Below are 15,000 nucleotides of genomic sequence, written 5' to 3'. Positions count from 1 at the left end.
GTGTGCTGAGGTCGATTGATATATATTTAAATTTTAACTTGCCTGGAAACTGGTCACTTGTGAGGAAGTTCAGGAAAAGTGACGACGGTGGTCTTGTAGTTTGTTCACAGGGCTTTAGAAGGATTGTAGGGGACCTCTCAGGGTCAGTAGCTGAGTTTAGATTTATTTTATACCTGGCTAGAAACAGATCTTTTAATGTCAATGTAATCCATTTTTGATGCCTCCCTATATGCGGCTGTAATAGCCAAGAACTCATCTAGCTTACTCGCTTGCATGAGCCTCAAAGGAGCGATGAAAACACTTGTGAATTGCTTATACACTATTTTACTTATCCTCTTGGGGTTTGCAGTTAGTGAGCCATACATACATATGTACCACGTCTTCTCGTAGTTGTTTTTTCTTGTCTTTTTTCTCCGTTTTTTTTATTAACTACATACATACACACATATATATGTGTGTGTGTATACATATACATATACGTGCGTATATATATATATATATATATATATATATATATATATATATATATATATATATATATATATATATGCAAATATATGTTCATATATGTATGTATACACAGGCATACACACACACATGTACAACCGGGCACGCATATACGTAAATAATCACATTTATATTCCTTAATTGTTACATACTTTTCAATGTCTGTGGATTATGCAGTTTTTGATCTTTCTGAATCCAAGTTCATTTACGCTTTCATCCCACGAAGGCAGATATATTGATGACTGATCCGATAATAATATCGATAAATCCAAGCATATATTTGAGATTCTGAACTGACAAACCCCCTTACAACGAAGAAGCCATCAATTTCTTATATATTTCAGTACATTCACATCAAAAGACCGTTCAGAATTTACAGCATTTTGTTTTTCCCTTTTCTAATAACATCGAGTCGATTGTCTTTGCGTATAAGTTCCCGATTTATTTTTGGAATCAACGATTTTCTCCAGATTCTCTTTGTCTCCGTATCTTTGTGTGGTTGTTATTCAACTCAGATTAGTTCTTTTGTTCGAGCAGACATATATGAACCAAGTCATTCCAACCGTGATATTTACGCTAATTTCTGGCATAACGTATCTAAGATGACAGGGTGGTTTTGAGATGGCTGTAGCTGCTATATCTAACATCCTGTTTTACTGCGTTCAAGCATCCTCATTCATATATTTTTTTAATCTTTTTTCTTTTATCTTTTACTTGTTCCAAGCATTAGACTGCGGCTATGCTGGAGCACTGCCTTGAAGAATTTTTAGTCGAATGTACCAATCCGAGCACTTATTTCTAAAGCCTGGTGTTTACTGATATATTTGATGCATTTTGTTCGCTATTGATATTCCGACGCGAATATCGTTTCAGACTATTGTGGCAAACTTACATCAAGATTTTAAGCAGGTAATATCTAGATATCATTCTCTTATGTTTGATTTTATAGAAGTTTCTTTACAATGTGACGCTAGTTATTTGTAGACGTCACGTGCCAAATTCCCCCCCTCTCTCTTTTTTATCCTCTATACCAGTGCTTCTCATGCTAACAACCTCCACCCATACAAAATATTAAAGAATTTTTCATCCTTCCCAATTTCTTTATTGATTTAAAACAAAATATAGTTTACATGTGGTTTCTCTCGTTATACTAGCCATTAAAAGGGAGGTAATCATTTCTACATAATATGATTCGATATAGGAATCTGATTTTGACATTAAGGAATTATGAGGAAAAAAGATGCATAGAATTCGCAAATTAAATTTTTTTGTTTACTTTCTTGCAAGGGGTTATCATGAATAATACTGTTTTATTCTTTTTAGAAATCGTCAGCATGATATAACCCATGACTTATTCATCACAGATTATTTTTACGAGATGAGATATATCATGCAATGTGTTTTATTTTTATTTTCTTCACAGAACGTTAATAGTTTAGGAAACAAAGTGAAAGAGAGAACATTCTTAGTTTGGATCCATATAATTCTTCTATCTTTATCGTGGTGATGAATGAGTTTAAAAAGTTTTTTAAGTCTTTTTATTATAAATGCCGCTTTGTCTGCTTCCTTTCAGTCTTCACTGGTCCCTTCACTTCGTAGCTGCCTCACTTAAGTGCACATACATTAACTGAGGATTATCATAATGTCAAAACCATTCTTTTAATCTTTTGGCGATGCCGTAACTTAGTTTACAGGCTGATATTGGAATATTGGAATTAATGAAGGTGTTTGTCTTTCAATAATAATTTCGATGTTTATTTAAATTATAGCAATTTAAACTATTTTCAGTTTATCTTCCCAATTCATCTATAATTTTCTTCGCTGAATAACATTTTGCCGTATACAGTAAGTATTTCTCATTCAGATCACTCTTGGTGTTGTAAAACCACTTCAATGCTTCAGCGAAGGATACTAAGAGAAGTTCATTTGGTTTATATTATTAATGAGAAGTAATTTCAGGTTTGCTGGAAGTTATTATCATTGAGAAGTTAGTTACATTCACAGAGTCAATAAGATGAACTCTCTATCGGAAATAAGTCATGGAAGGCTATGTTGACTAGGAAGGTGTATGTCACAGAACTCCTTGAACAGCCAAGTTGTATCAATGACAGTTCTGATTGCTTCACTCAACTTCTTCCACTGGGGTCGTAAAAGGGAGTGGTACCTCGATGAAACTAGTGCATCAGCTAGGAGAATATTGGAAATCATTTAGGAGAATATAGGAAATCATTTAGGAGGAAATTGGAAATCATTTGGCAGTATGAATGGAGTTTTATTTCGCTGTCTTACCAAAAATGTTTATAGATTATGCAAAAGATCCTTTTTAGATTAAACTTTCCATTAAGGTAATTAATTCCGAAGTTGATTAACCACTAATAGTACATTTTTAAAATAATTACTTCAAGATTTTTAATATTGTATATTTCGGAATGTCGACTTCCCAAATTTTCAAAACAGTTTCTACTTCTACATGATGTATGGAAGTACGGTTGTTGTATACTTCATAGCAGAGTGAGGGCAATATCTAACGTACAAAAGTTGTTGTAGAGTTAATTAGTTCATTCAGGTATCAGTTCATGCAGCTACCTGTTTTATATCAGGCTACAACGATTGTGGAGGTGAGCCAACGAGGATTGTGTCATGAGTCAACAAGGGAACTTCTACACGATTGATCGTTCAGCTAGAAGCAACATCCAAATCTTATTTGAAATATACCACACCATCTTAAAAAAGCTAAGGACTTATTGGACAATACAAGTTTAATTGACTGTATTTAAGTAATAAAAGTTAATTTGTACTAGTAATTACAGAAAGTCAGATAGAGTTTTGTAAAAAAAATCCTTGTTAAATCGGAATAATTGGTTTAACCGATACTCGCGTATCGGTTAAATGAAATTTCATTGATATTACAAAATATTTCAGGAGTTTCGGTAAAGGCTACTCCTGGAATATTTTGTAATATCAATGAAATTTTATTTAAAACAGTTTCATTTTTGTTTTATGTGTCAGCATCGAATACAATCGAGTAGAATGCATGAATTAAATTGATTTTCCTACCAAACAGGAAATGTCTATGTGTTTTCGTGATGGTGAATTATAACAGTTAATAAGAATTTCTGTTTGAAGATTTCGACTGGGCCTTAGTATCACTTTGTTCATGTTATGGTTTACATAACTGCCAAAAAAATTTTTCTTTTCATTTTCTTCTTAGCTGACACTTGTGTTTTTCTCTTTTTTTCTTTTTACTACTAACACGGCTGAACACAATAATATATAAGATGGAGCTCGCCCTAAAACTTTTTCTTACGCCTTATTTGTGAATCTTTCTCTGGCTTCTTGATTGAACTGAAGTACATAACAATTAATAACTGTAATACTGGCTACATTCACGCGCACCCCAATAACTAACCATTATTTTCTTTTTTCGTCAGTTGTAACTATGGAATTCTAGCAACGTTTCACAAAGTGATGTAATTTGTTCGTATTTGTACTTTTTCAGGAAAAACAAATTACATCGGGCATATGTGTTTTTCCTGAATAACGTTCCACATGCTATGCTAGCTTAGCTATTATCTTCAACTACATTTCCTCTGCATTTATCGAAAATAACTGGCACAATCTAGCAAGTATTGAAAGAGTTTCGGCGAATAGTTTTCCAAGTCTGCCTATACTATGTAGGCAGTGCAATGTAGTGTAAGTATACGTGTTAATGGACCAACTCCATACATACACACACACACACACACATATATATATATGGTACATATACATACATACACACACATATACATACATTCATACACACATACTTACATATATATGTAACTATATATTTACACACGCATACACATAAAAATATATGTAAGTGTATATATATATATATATATATATATATATATATATATATATATATATATATATATTTACACACCCATAAAAATGTAAGTGTGTGTGTGTATATATATGTATATATATGTATATATATATATATATATATATATATATATATATATATGTATATATATATATATATATATATATATATATATATATATATATATATATACATATATATATATATACATATATATATATATACATATATATATATATACATATATATATACTTATATATACATATATATATATATATATACACATATATATATGAGGGTAAGCATGTATGTATAATTTAGCGAGTGTATACGTATGTATTTGTGTGTTTATACTGTATGCATGCTTGTTTGTTGAGATGGATAGTAAGAATTCATGGGTATACGGATGAATCGGTGTAAGCATATATCGATGTCACAGTCGAAATGTGAGTATCAGTAGTGGAGAAGCTGAATGTGTAAGTGGTTGTTGTTGTTCTTGTTGCTGCTGTACCAGTAACAGTAGCAGCTGTAGGTGCAGTAATGGGTGCGTATGCGATTCCTCCTATATTGCAGATGATTCTGGTTGTTTGTATATATTTATTTTACTGGTTCATACACATGCACACACACACACACACATACATATACATATATACATACATACATACATATATATGCATGCATACATACATACATATATATATATATGTATGTATGTATGTATACATGAATATATATATGTGTGTGTGTATATATACATATATATCTATATACGTTTATTTGTATATATATGCATATGTACATATAAATCTATACATACATATATATCTATGTATGTGTGTGTATATATATAAAAATAAATACACACACACACACACACACACACATATATATATATATATATATATATATATATATATATATATATATATATATACTTATACATGCATATGTGTAGTGCTTGTGTTTGTCAAATACATTTATATATATATATATATATATATATATATATATATATATATATATATATAGCATTATTTTTCAAAACATAGATCAATAGCTCAAATCTAACGCTTTGTACCAAAATAAAACTCATTGTCTCAATTGTTTCTCTTAGAATTTGTAATAAAACTCAGAAGTTTCCTTAAATTTGTTTGTTGGTTTTTCTTTTGTCTTTTCTTTTTTCTTAACCAATCAATGGATCAATTCGACCCGTCAATCGATGTTGTTGTTGTCTTCCAAAATTGAAAATGTTCCACCATAGTAACTTTATCGACATTCCGGAAAATATATGATTACTAGTTTTCGCGAAGATGAGAAGAACATTTTTAAAGTGAGCATCTTCAAAACAATGGTTATCTTTAGTTTTCAGAATCAGTCGTCAAATGTTGCAGAACAATGGGAAGTCGCTCGCATTTGTAACGCCATTATTTCCTTCAGTCGGTTGACTGTGTGCGCGTAAGAGGCTTCCATTGTGTATGTGTATGAGCTTATATGGGTGTATGAGAAAGAGAGAGAGAGGGAGAAAGAAGAAAGCGAAAGAGAGAGAAAAGGAGAGATGAGGGATTTATTAATCACTAACCGCTCACTTCATGTGATCATAAGTGAGGCTTGCTGCGAAGCGCATATGTATGACGGGAGGCTAACAGATAAGGGTGAGTGTTAGAAAGTTAGAACGCCTGACCAAGCGATTGTCATCAATCCACTACTATTTGGGTCAATAAATATCATTGTGAACAAAGGTTAGAATCAATAACTGAACAAGGAACCAGTCTGAGAAAGCTGAGCTGTAGTTCCCCTATCGTTAGTTCTTCGAACAAAGTTACAATTCTATTTATCAAGCAATATGTCTCTGACATTTATCAATTCGTTTTCATTTCGGTGTTTCAGATTAAGGAAGTGTGGTTACGCAACAGAGATGTTTCACTGTGCTGCCTATTGTTGTCTTTGAACTCAGTCACAAGTCCACCTCATTGAAAATGATTCCTTCAAAATATAATGCCGAACACGTCAACTTTCAAAAGAATATTAACAGAGAAAACAATGAGTTATTCCAACCACAGCTATTTTCATTAATGCAACGTCTCTCACTGGCTTTACCGTTGTGGTGTCAAACGTCTTTATGTGGCAAGGGATAACAATGCCAGGAAGTAATAAGGTCACACGCTCCGGATCTGAGTAACAACAGATCCAAGTTATGTTTTCATCTGAAATTTAATTTTGCTTATTCGACAGTTAATGAGGTAAAACGGAAGGGTCAATATATCACATGATATGGTGTTATGTGTCCTATAGAGCTTCCGGGAGAGGTAAACAGTAAGAAGATTTGCTTGTACACGATATATCCATTGTTGTCAGAGGGCATATTACATTTACAGACATCATAAACATACTTTATAACTAAATTTCCATAGCATAATTATCATTAACAAAAATATGTTGTCACAAAGGAAATAACGCATACACTCACACACACGCATATAAACTGATATATATATATATATATATATATATATATATATATGCGAGTAAAAATAAATACAAAAAAGGTGAATTTTTTGTATGATTGTGTATAGAGGAATATATTATTTTGTTTAAAAGAGTTCCAATATATATATATATATATATATATATATATATATATATATATATATATATATATATATATATATATATATATATATATATATATATATACATATATACATATATATATATATACATATTTACAAGCATACATACAAACACACACACACACACATATATATATATATACTCATAAAGATATATATATATACACATATATACATGCACACACACACACACACACACATATATATATGTATATAGACAGACAGAGAGCCAGATAGATAGATAGATAGATAGATAGATAGATAGATAGATAGATAGATAGACAGATAGACAGACAGACAGATAGACAGATAGACAGACAGATAGATAGATAGATAGATAGATAGATAGATAGATACATTTCTTTTATTAGCCACACAGGGCTCAACGAAGATGGGACAAATACAATGTAGAGCTTTTCTTTTTGGGAGGGGGGGAGGAAGGAAAAAAAAAAAAAAAAAAAAAATTGGTGGTGTCGATCAAAAGGGATCGTAGGAAGGGAAAAAGGGGCAGTTCGATCAAAAGGGATCGAAAAAAAAAAGAAAAGGAAAGGCCGATCAATAGGGATCGTGTATCACACAGTAATGTTCTCGTGTAAAAAGAGGGGAGGACAGTTTAGGTTTAGCCGTGGAAGGAAAAGCCCACGGAAAAGACCACGGTAACCTTGGTCAATATTCTCATTGAAGAAACTATAACAGTAAGTGACTCTCTTTTGCCTTTTTGTTTTATTTTTTTTTCTTGTTCATAGGGTTATGCTCAAGATGGTTCCGTCGTTCACACGTGCCATCCTTGCTACATTCACCCATCTTTTTTTGAAGCATTCACTAGACAAGACTTCCCTTTCTACTCTCAACTTCCTCTTCAGGTGATACTTGAAGAAGTTGATGAGAGATTGCCCAGAGAGGAAAGTCTTTGTCTCTAGACCTTTCAGACGCGTCCACCATACACATTCTTTCGCCATAGCCACAAGTATGATGAAAATAGCTCTTCCTTCCCGTTTAAAGGAAGGAGGCGCGACAATATTCACGATAGACTCGGCTGATAGACCGACTCGTCCCACACGCGATAGCAGTTGTTCGACGTAAGCCCACAGCTCGGAAATGGTGGGACACTGTACGAGTGCGTGCAGAACGGTTTCGTCGCTCTGCCGGCATCTCGGACAGGTCGGCCCCGTGTTTCTCGAGCCATGCCTGTAGAGCTTATCCCGAACGGGTAGTGCTTCTCGATAGCACTGCCAGGCCAGGGATCTCTGGAAGTTGTCCATAGGTCCCGGCCCGAAGGTCGTCTTAAACAGGCGGGTCAGGTATTCCTCGTCGACGCCCAGGTTCGCCCCGAGATCGTCGTCGTACCTTCCCTCCACTAATCCACTATAGAATGCGTTAGTTGTGATGCAGTCGCTCAAGGTTGACCCGGGTTGTTGGAGTTGCCGAAGAGCAGCGCGACACTCGCGGTGCCATTCGCCCTTCCTCGGCCTCTTCTTGATCCATGACTGCAGTTCGGTCATGGAGACGAGCTGCGGGAAAGCGCGCCGCACAAACGGTGACCACACCTGTTCACCGCTGTCTACGTAGAGCCGGAGATGTCGCAGTCTCAGCGCGTGTCTGCGCATCATCAACCACGGCATGCCCAGTCCTCCTTTTAACGGGTGTTGGCAGCAAACGGATCGCCTAACCATCGGAACGCTTCCTTTCCACAAGAAGCGGAAGAGGATGCGCTCCAGTTTGGTGATGGTAGGGTCGGGACAAGGAACGACGGTCAGGCGGTAGTAGATGACGGACGCGATGTACGTGTTCGCCACCTCCGCCCGACCTTTCAGGGAAAGCTTCCTCTCGGCCCATTGCCGGGCTAGAGTGGCCACCCTTCTCGTTATCTCGTCCCAGTTCTTCTCCGTTTGGAGGTCTGGACCAAACCAGACCCCGAGCATCTCAACCGGACCGTCAGTCCAACGTCCCACGACGGAGGCGCTACTTGACGGCATGGGGTTGCTTCTCCAGGTGCCGAGCCGCAAGCCCACTGACTTATCCCGGTTGATTTTCGCTCCCGTTACCGCTTCGTAGTCTCTCAGTGTCTCGCCGACAAGCTCGATGTGCTTTTGGCTAGACACTATGACGGTGACGTCGTCCGCGTATGCCGACACGCTCGTCCCGCATCCCAACTCTCGCGGGATGCCCCTCAGCGTCGCCAGCTTCCGCAGTAGTGGCTCGAGAGTCAACACGTACAGAAGCGACGAGAGGGGGCATCCCTGACGGACCGAACGTGCAATGTCGAAGGGTCTTGATAGATGCCCATTGACGCGAACTACCGAACGGATGCCTCTGTACAAGGTAGCCATCCAGCCGCGGAAAATGGGACCGAAGCCGGCTGCTATGAGGACAGCCTCCAAGTATTGATGGTCTACCCTATCGAAAGCTTTCGATTGATCTAAATTGATCAGAGCCCCACCCATAACAGGTTCCTTAACTACCCTCTCTATGATGTAGCGCATCAGATGGAGGTTGTCATGGATGCTCCTGCCCGGCACCGCGCACGTTTGCGCCTTGCCGATCAGTTTCTCGATGACAAGCGCCAACCGCTTGGCTAACACCTTGGCCAAAATTTTCAAGTCTGCATTGAGCAGAGTGATGGGCCTAAAGTTATCTATGACGTCCCCCTTGTTTGGATCTTTCTTCAGCAGCGTTACGGCTCCTCGACTCACAAAACCGGGAATGCTCCCGTTTTGCTGCCAGTTGCAGTACACCGCCACCAAGACGTCTCCAAACAAGTCTGGCTTACAGTTGTAAAGCTCGTAGGGCAGACCATCCAAACCCGGAGATTTGTCCCTCGAGCATCCCGCCATCGCGTCCCTCACTTCCGCCGCCGTGATGGCACCTTCGCAGCACTCCGCCTCTCTTGCCGAGAGTCGTGGCAGGCTGTGCAGGTAGGCACTGAAGTCCATCCTGCGTTCTCGCTCGCCATTCGTCCCAAACAGTCGAGCAAAGTGCCGCTGAAAGGCCTCACACATTTTGCTTGGCTCGAGCAGTTCGCGCCCCTGTTCGTCCACCAGAGACCGAATGGTGGCTTTGTTGCCCTGTTGCGCCTCCGCCACCCGGGCCTCTCGTGCGGCTCCAACACCTTCGTTTCTTAGAGCACGCATCCTAGCCCTGACAACGCACCCTTCGTGTTTGGCGTTGAAGTGTTGGTCAAGGGCCAACCTCGCCGCCAAAATGTCGGATGCGATGCCACTTCTAATTGCCTCTTCTAGCTTCTTAACTAGTTCACCCTCTACTCTGTTTCTGTCTATGGCTAGTGCTTTGCTATACCTAACCGCTTCTGCTTTTATTGCTCTCTTGAGGGCAAACCACCATTTGTTATTGATGATGGCTCCTGTCAAAGCCCTCTTTACTAACGTGCTAATCCGGTCTCTGAAAACTGGTCTCGACGGGAAAGACGCGTTTAGTTTCCAGTAACCGGAGCCCTGCCTATGTGTCTTATCTAAATCTAGCGTACACGTCACAAGTTTGTGATCCGTGTAGCTGACTATGTGAAATTGTGGACACTCTATGCTATCTCTATCTACTCTCCTACACAGTATTCTATCTAGATACGATCTCGACGACCCGATGCGGTTTGTCCATGTCCACATTGGCGCATTCGGGTAATCGAGTCGGTACCTGTCAGACAGTTGAAAGCGTCTGAGCAGGTCTTTGAGGCATTTGCATCCCCGTCTATTCCTATCTCTGCCCACATAGTCTAGATGCGTGTCCAAGGTAGCATTCCAATCCTCCACTAAAAGTAAAGGACGAGACGTTCCTAGGAATACTTCTAGACGTCGAAAGAAATCCGGCCTACCTGTTAAAGGTGGTGCGTATACTGATATGAGTCGAAAAGCACACCCATCGCTGCCATCGACATCCAGAACAACCAATCTACCCTCCGGGTCTATGAATACTGTCTTTACTTCGAGATCCAGACTCTTGCGAAAGAGTACCGCCGTGCCACTACCGCCCATTCTCGGCAGACAGGGAGAAAAATAAATGTTAAACTGTCTGCCAAACATGGACGATAGGGCCCGCGGATCATGGAGTCTGGTCTCGCTTATGGCTATGATTTCTAGTTTATGTGACTTTATGTCATTTAGGAGGTACCCTTGTTTCCAAGGGGACCCCAAGCCACACGCATTTACACAACCAATCTTGAGCATCATTTTGATTTGAGTGTTAAAGTTTTATAAAGAGAGTCACTTACCGTTTGAGAGTTTTTGTGTCTCCTCCTTCGGGTTTTCTTCGAGGAGATCACTATATAGTTTTTTCGCCAGGTATTTTTGGCATTTGCCAACTGCCTTTGGAAAAATAGATTTTAGTGTGTGGTGCAGGGTTGGTGTTATGTGTAGTATTTTGATGTGTTCTGGCGGTGTTGTGTATGGGTGGTTGCTGGTTTTTATGTCTTCGTTTGTTATGTTTGTTTTTGTGTTGATGTATTCCATCAACTCTGAGTTTTTTGTGTTGATAGCAGTGAGCATTGTGTGTGTACTTGCTTTTGGGGTTTTGTTGCTTGTGTTGTAGTTGTGTGTGCTTGTGTTGGTGTCTGGAGTGTTTTCGGGAGTTGTGTATCTCCCTGCTTTGTTTGTGTTTGCTTTTCTTTTCTTGCTCCTCTTCCTCCTTCCTTTCTGGGCTATTTGCCATTCCTCACTACTTTCATCTTCCGACGAAGGTTCTGAGGAATCGGAAGGGGGTAGGGGCAAATTGTGAGCGTCTGTGTGTGCTTGTGTGAGTGGTTGTGTTGCTGTTTTTGTTGGTGCTGATGGCTTGTTATTTGTGTGAGGTGTGTGTGATGTGGGGGAGGGGGAAACAGTCTTGGAATTTTCTTTCTTTTCCCCTGCTTCCTCACTTGTTGTTTTTGCAGATGCTGTTGTCTTCTCAGTTGCCAGTGTTGCTTGTGTTTCTCTTGTTTTGATTGTTGATGGTGGTGTTGGTAGTAGGTTTTTTTTTCCGGGTTTTGGTGGTTGCCCTTGTTGCTTTTTTTGGTTGGCGGCGGTTGGGCAACTGTCCTTGAGGTGTGCCTCGCTGCCGCATACATAACAACGTGGCCGCCTTCCTTCCACCACTACATATAACTTGTGGTCCTTTGCCAGTTGGATGTGTGTGGGGATCTTTTGGCACTCCTCTTCAGTGATGTGGAGGAGGACTTCGACTTTTTTTCCCCCTTCCCAGTTTTTCTCCTCTGCAGTAGCAATTTCTAATATATTTGCCTCCTCCATTTCGAGGCATATAGAACCTACTATCCACTGTGTTTCCACTTGTGAAGGGACATTCTTTACTGTCACCTTCGTCACTCTCTGTCCAAGATAACTCGGTATCATCACCAAGTCATCTGTGTGGAGAGAGAGTGTTGAAAATTCCTTCGCTAACTGTTCGCTCTTAAAGCGTACTAGGACCGTGGCAAATTTTCGTCCCCAAGTAACATGACTTTGAAAGGGCCATATCGGTTTGAGACAAATCTCAATTTTTTGGGTGGAGAAATTCTCCGGTCGCTTCGTTTTCTTGTTGATAAGTCTGTATGATATGTGCTTCTTGTTTGTATTTTCAATAATTGCTTTTGGTATGTGTATTTGTACAGTGTCACCTTCTTTCGTGAGAAGGGATTTTGTGTCATTGATTTGTTTTTGGGTGAATGTTAATATTGTTCTTTTTTCTTTCGTTGCATCGGCAAAATTTGTTTTTGTGATGCTGGCAGATATGTTGTTTGTGGCGTTTGTGGTGTTGTTTATCTTGTTCGTCTTGTAGTTGTTGATGGTGGTATTGACAGTGGTGTTGGTACTGCCAGGTTCAAAGGTGGTGGTAGTGGCGGCAGAGTTTGTCGAAGTAGTGGTGGTGTTGGTGTTGAAGGTCGGTGTCCTGTTGTTGTTGCTGTTGTTATTGTCACTGGTAGTAGCAGTGGTGAGGACAGTGGTCGTGTTAGCAAGGACATTTGTGTCGTTGTCGTTGTTGTTGCTGTTGTTGTTGTTGTCTTTGTCGTTGTTGTTGTTGTTGTCACTGGTGACGGTGGCAGGCAAGACTGCTGTAGCAGCAGAGTTTGTACACGTGATGGTGGTAGTGGTGGTGGTTGAGGCAGCAGCAGTTGACTCAGAATCATTGCTCTTCTTCATCACTTGTCTGCGTTCATGCGGAACGGCATTAAGTGTTTTCGCTTCTGGCATTAGGAGCGGGAGGTCGGCCTCGTTGAAAACCTTAGCCATATTCGTTTTAAAGAATATGGCTAGGAACGAGGAAGATATGTTTGAATTTTTGGAAATAAGGCTCTAAATAGAGCTATTTCCGATTTGAAAAATATATGTTCACGAAGTATTTTGTGTTATACACAACTTATACAAAATTTTAAAACAAAATAGGTCTTTTAAGAGGTGAAAAATGCAACTTACATGGGAGCCGATGTGTCTACCGTCCGTCCATGATGATAGATAGATAGATAGATAGATAGATAGATAGATTGATAGATAGATAGATTGCAAATTCATCAAGAAGTAACATGCAATTATTGCCTAAAGACTATTAAATATTTCTCTCTGATAAAATATTTCTAACGTAATATTCTTAAGGAAATGTTTTCCAGTACAGAACTAAGCCATTGAGTGAAACATTTTAATTAAACCGATCACTTTAGTTTAGTTTCATAATACTCAACTTAGATCTTCATTAATGACTTCTTTCAGATTCTCTTATATGATGACACGTTATTCATATATGTATATATATACACGCATAAACACATACACACACACACACACATATATACATGTTGATAATAAGGTGAATGAAGAGTTTGAACATTCAAACTTTATGTTTATTTCCAGTTAGTTTATTCACATTAATTGTCCGATACGTATTTCGCTCACACTGCATATTGTTGCATATTTATTTGCAGTTAGTGCGATCGAGCAATTATTAGACACGAGTCGGGCAATTATTATCCCTTTGAGCTCTGACCTCCTGGACCTTATTTGATCATATGCCTAGCACTCCACCGGTAGAGCGGTGCTATTGTATAGAGAAAATAAACCATCCACCGGTAAACCGGTGTTGCGGGCTCAAAGGGTTAAGAATAAACTAACTGGAACAAAACCCATTAAAGTTTAAATGTTCAAATTCTTCATTCTTCTTATTATGAGTATTGTACTTTACATTCTAAGTAGCCAAGAAAAAAACTGTAAAATCGGATAGGAGCTAAAGGAAGTTTACCAAAAAAGCACCATCTGACGGAACCAGCCCTGGAATTTTACTCAGAGAAATTCGGTATCTGCCTGGATATTATATCCTTCCTTTTACTATTCACATATATATGTTTAATCTTTTATCATTGAATTGCGGCCGAACAAATCCCCTCTAGTACTTATTTTAGGTGTGGTAATTATTGTATGGGTTTGTTTAAAGAACTAGACCGGAGGCCAACAGCTGTGTGTGAGTGAATATCAAACACAAACACAGAGGTGCATACATCCGTACACAGATATACACACACAACTACGACGGGCTTTCATAGAGTTTCCCTCCACCAAATTTAGTCACAAGACAATGATTGTGCTATACAAGAAGACAGTTACTAAAAGTACTGCAAAGCGAGAATTTATCCGAATTCGCATGGATGCAAAGGGTGAAATCAAAATTGCAGAAACGATGTACTCCGAAGGGCTTTAAAGGTAATGTAATCCAAGATTAGAGTAAGAAATCCATGGATCAGGTACTCCAAATCAGTCGAAAGGACGTAGACGGTCCGTGTGAGCGTGCGGTAAATAATCACTTGAAATAAACAATCAATTCACATAAATGAATAATAAAAACTATCAACAGACAACAAGAGGACGTGTAGTTACATTGCTGCAATGTAAAAAGAAAGAGTTTGACGTTTCGAGTATGCTCTTCGCCGAAAAGGAGAAAGGGAAACGTCCAAAGAAGGAAAAGAAATCGCCAACAGCATCTGTGTAGTTGCACTGCAGCAATGTAAACTACACATG

The sequence above is a fragment of the Octopus bimaculoides genome, chromosome 2 (genome assembly GCF_046866305.1).
Source record: "Octopus bimaculoides isolate indiv1 chromosome 2, ASM4686630v1, whole genome shotgun sequence".
Taxonomy (NCBI): domain Eukaryota; kingdom Metazoa; phylum Mollusca; class Cephalopoda; order Octopoda; family Octopodidae; genus Octopus; species Octopus bimaculoides.
The sequence above is the reverse complement of the archived record's forward strand: the minus strand, read 5'-3'. Positions refer to the sequence as shown.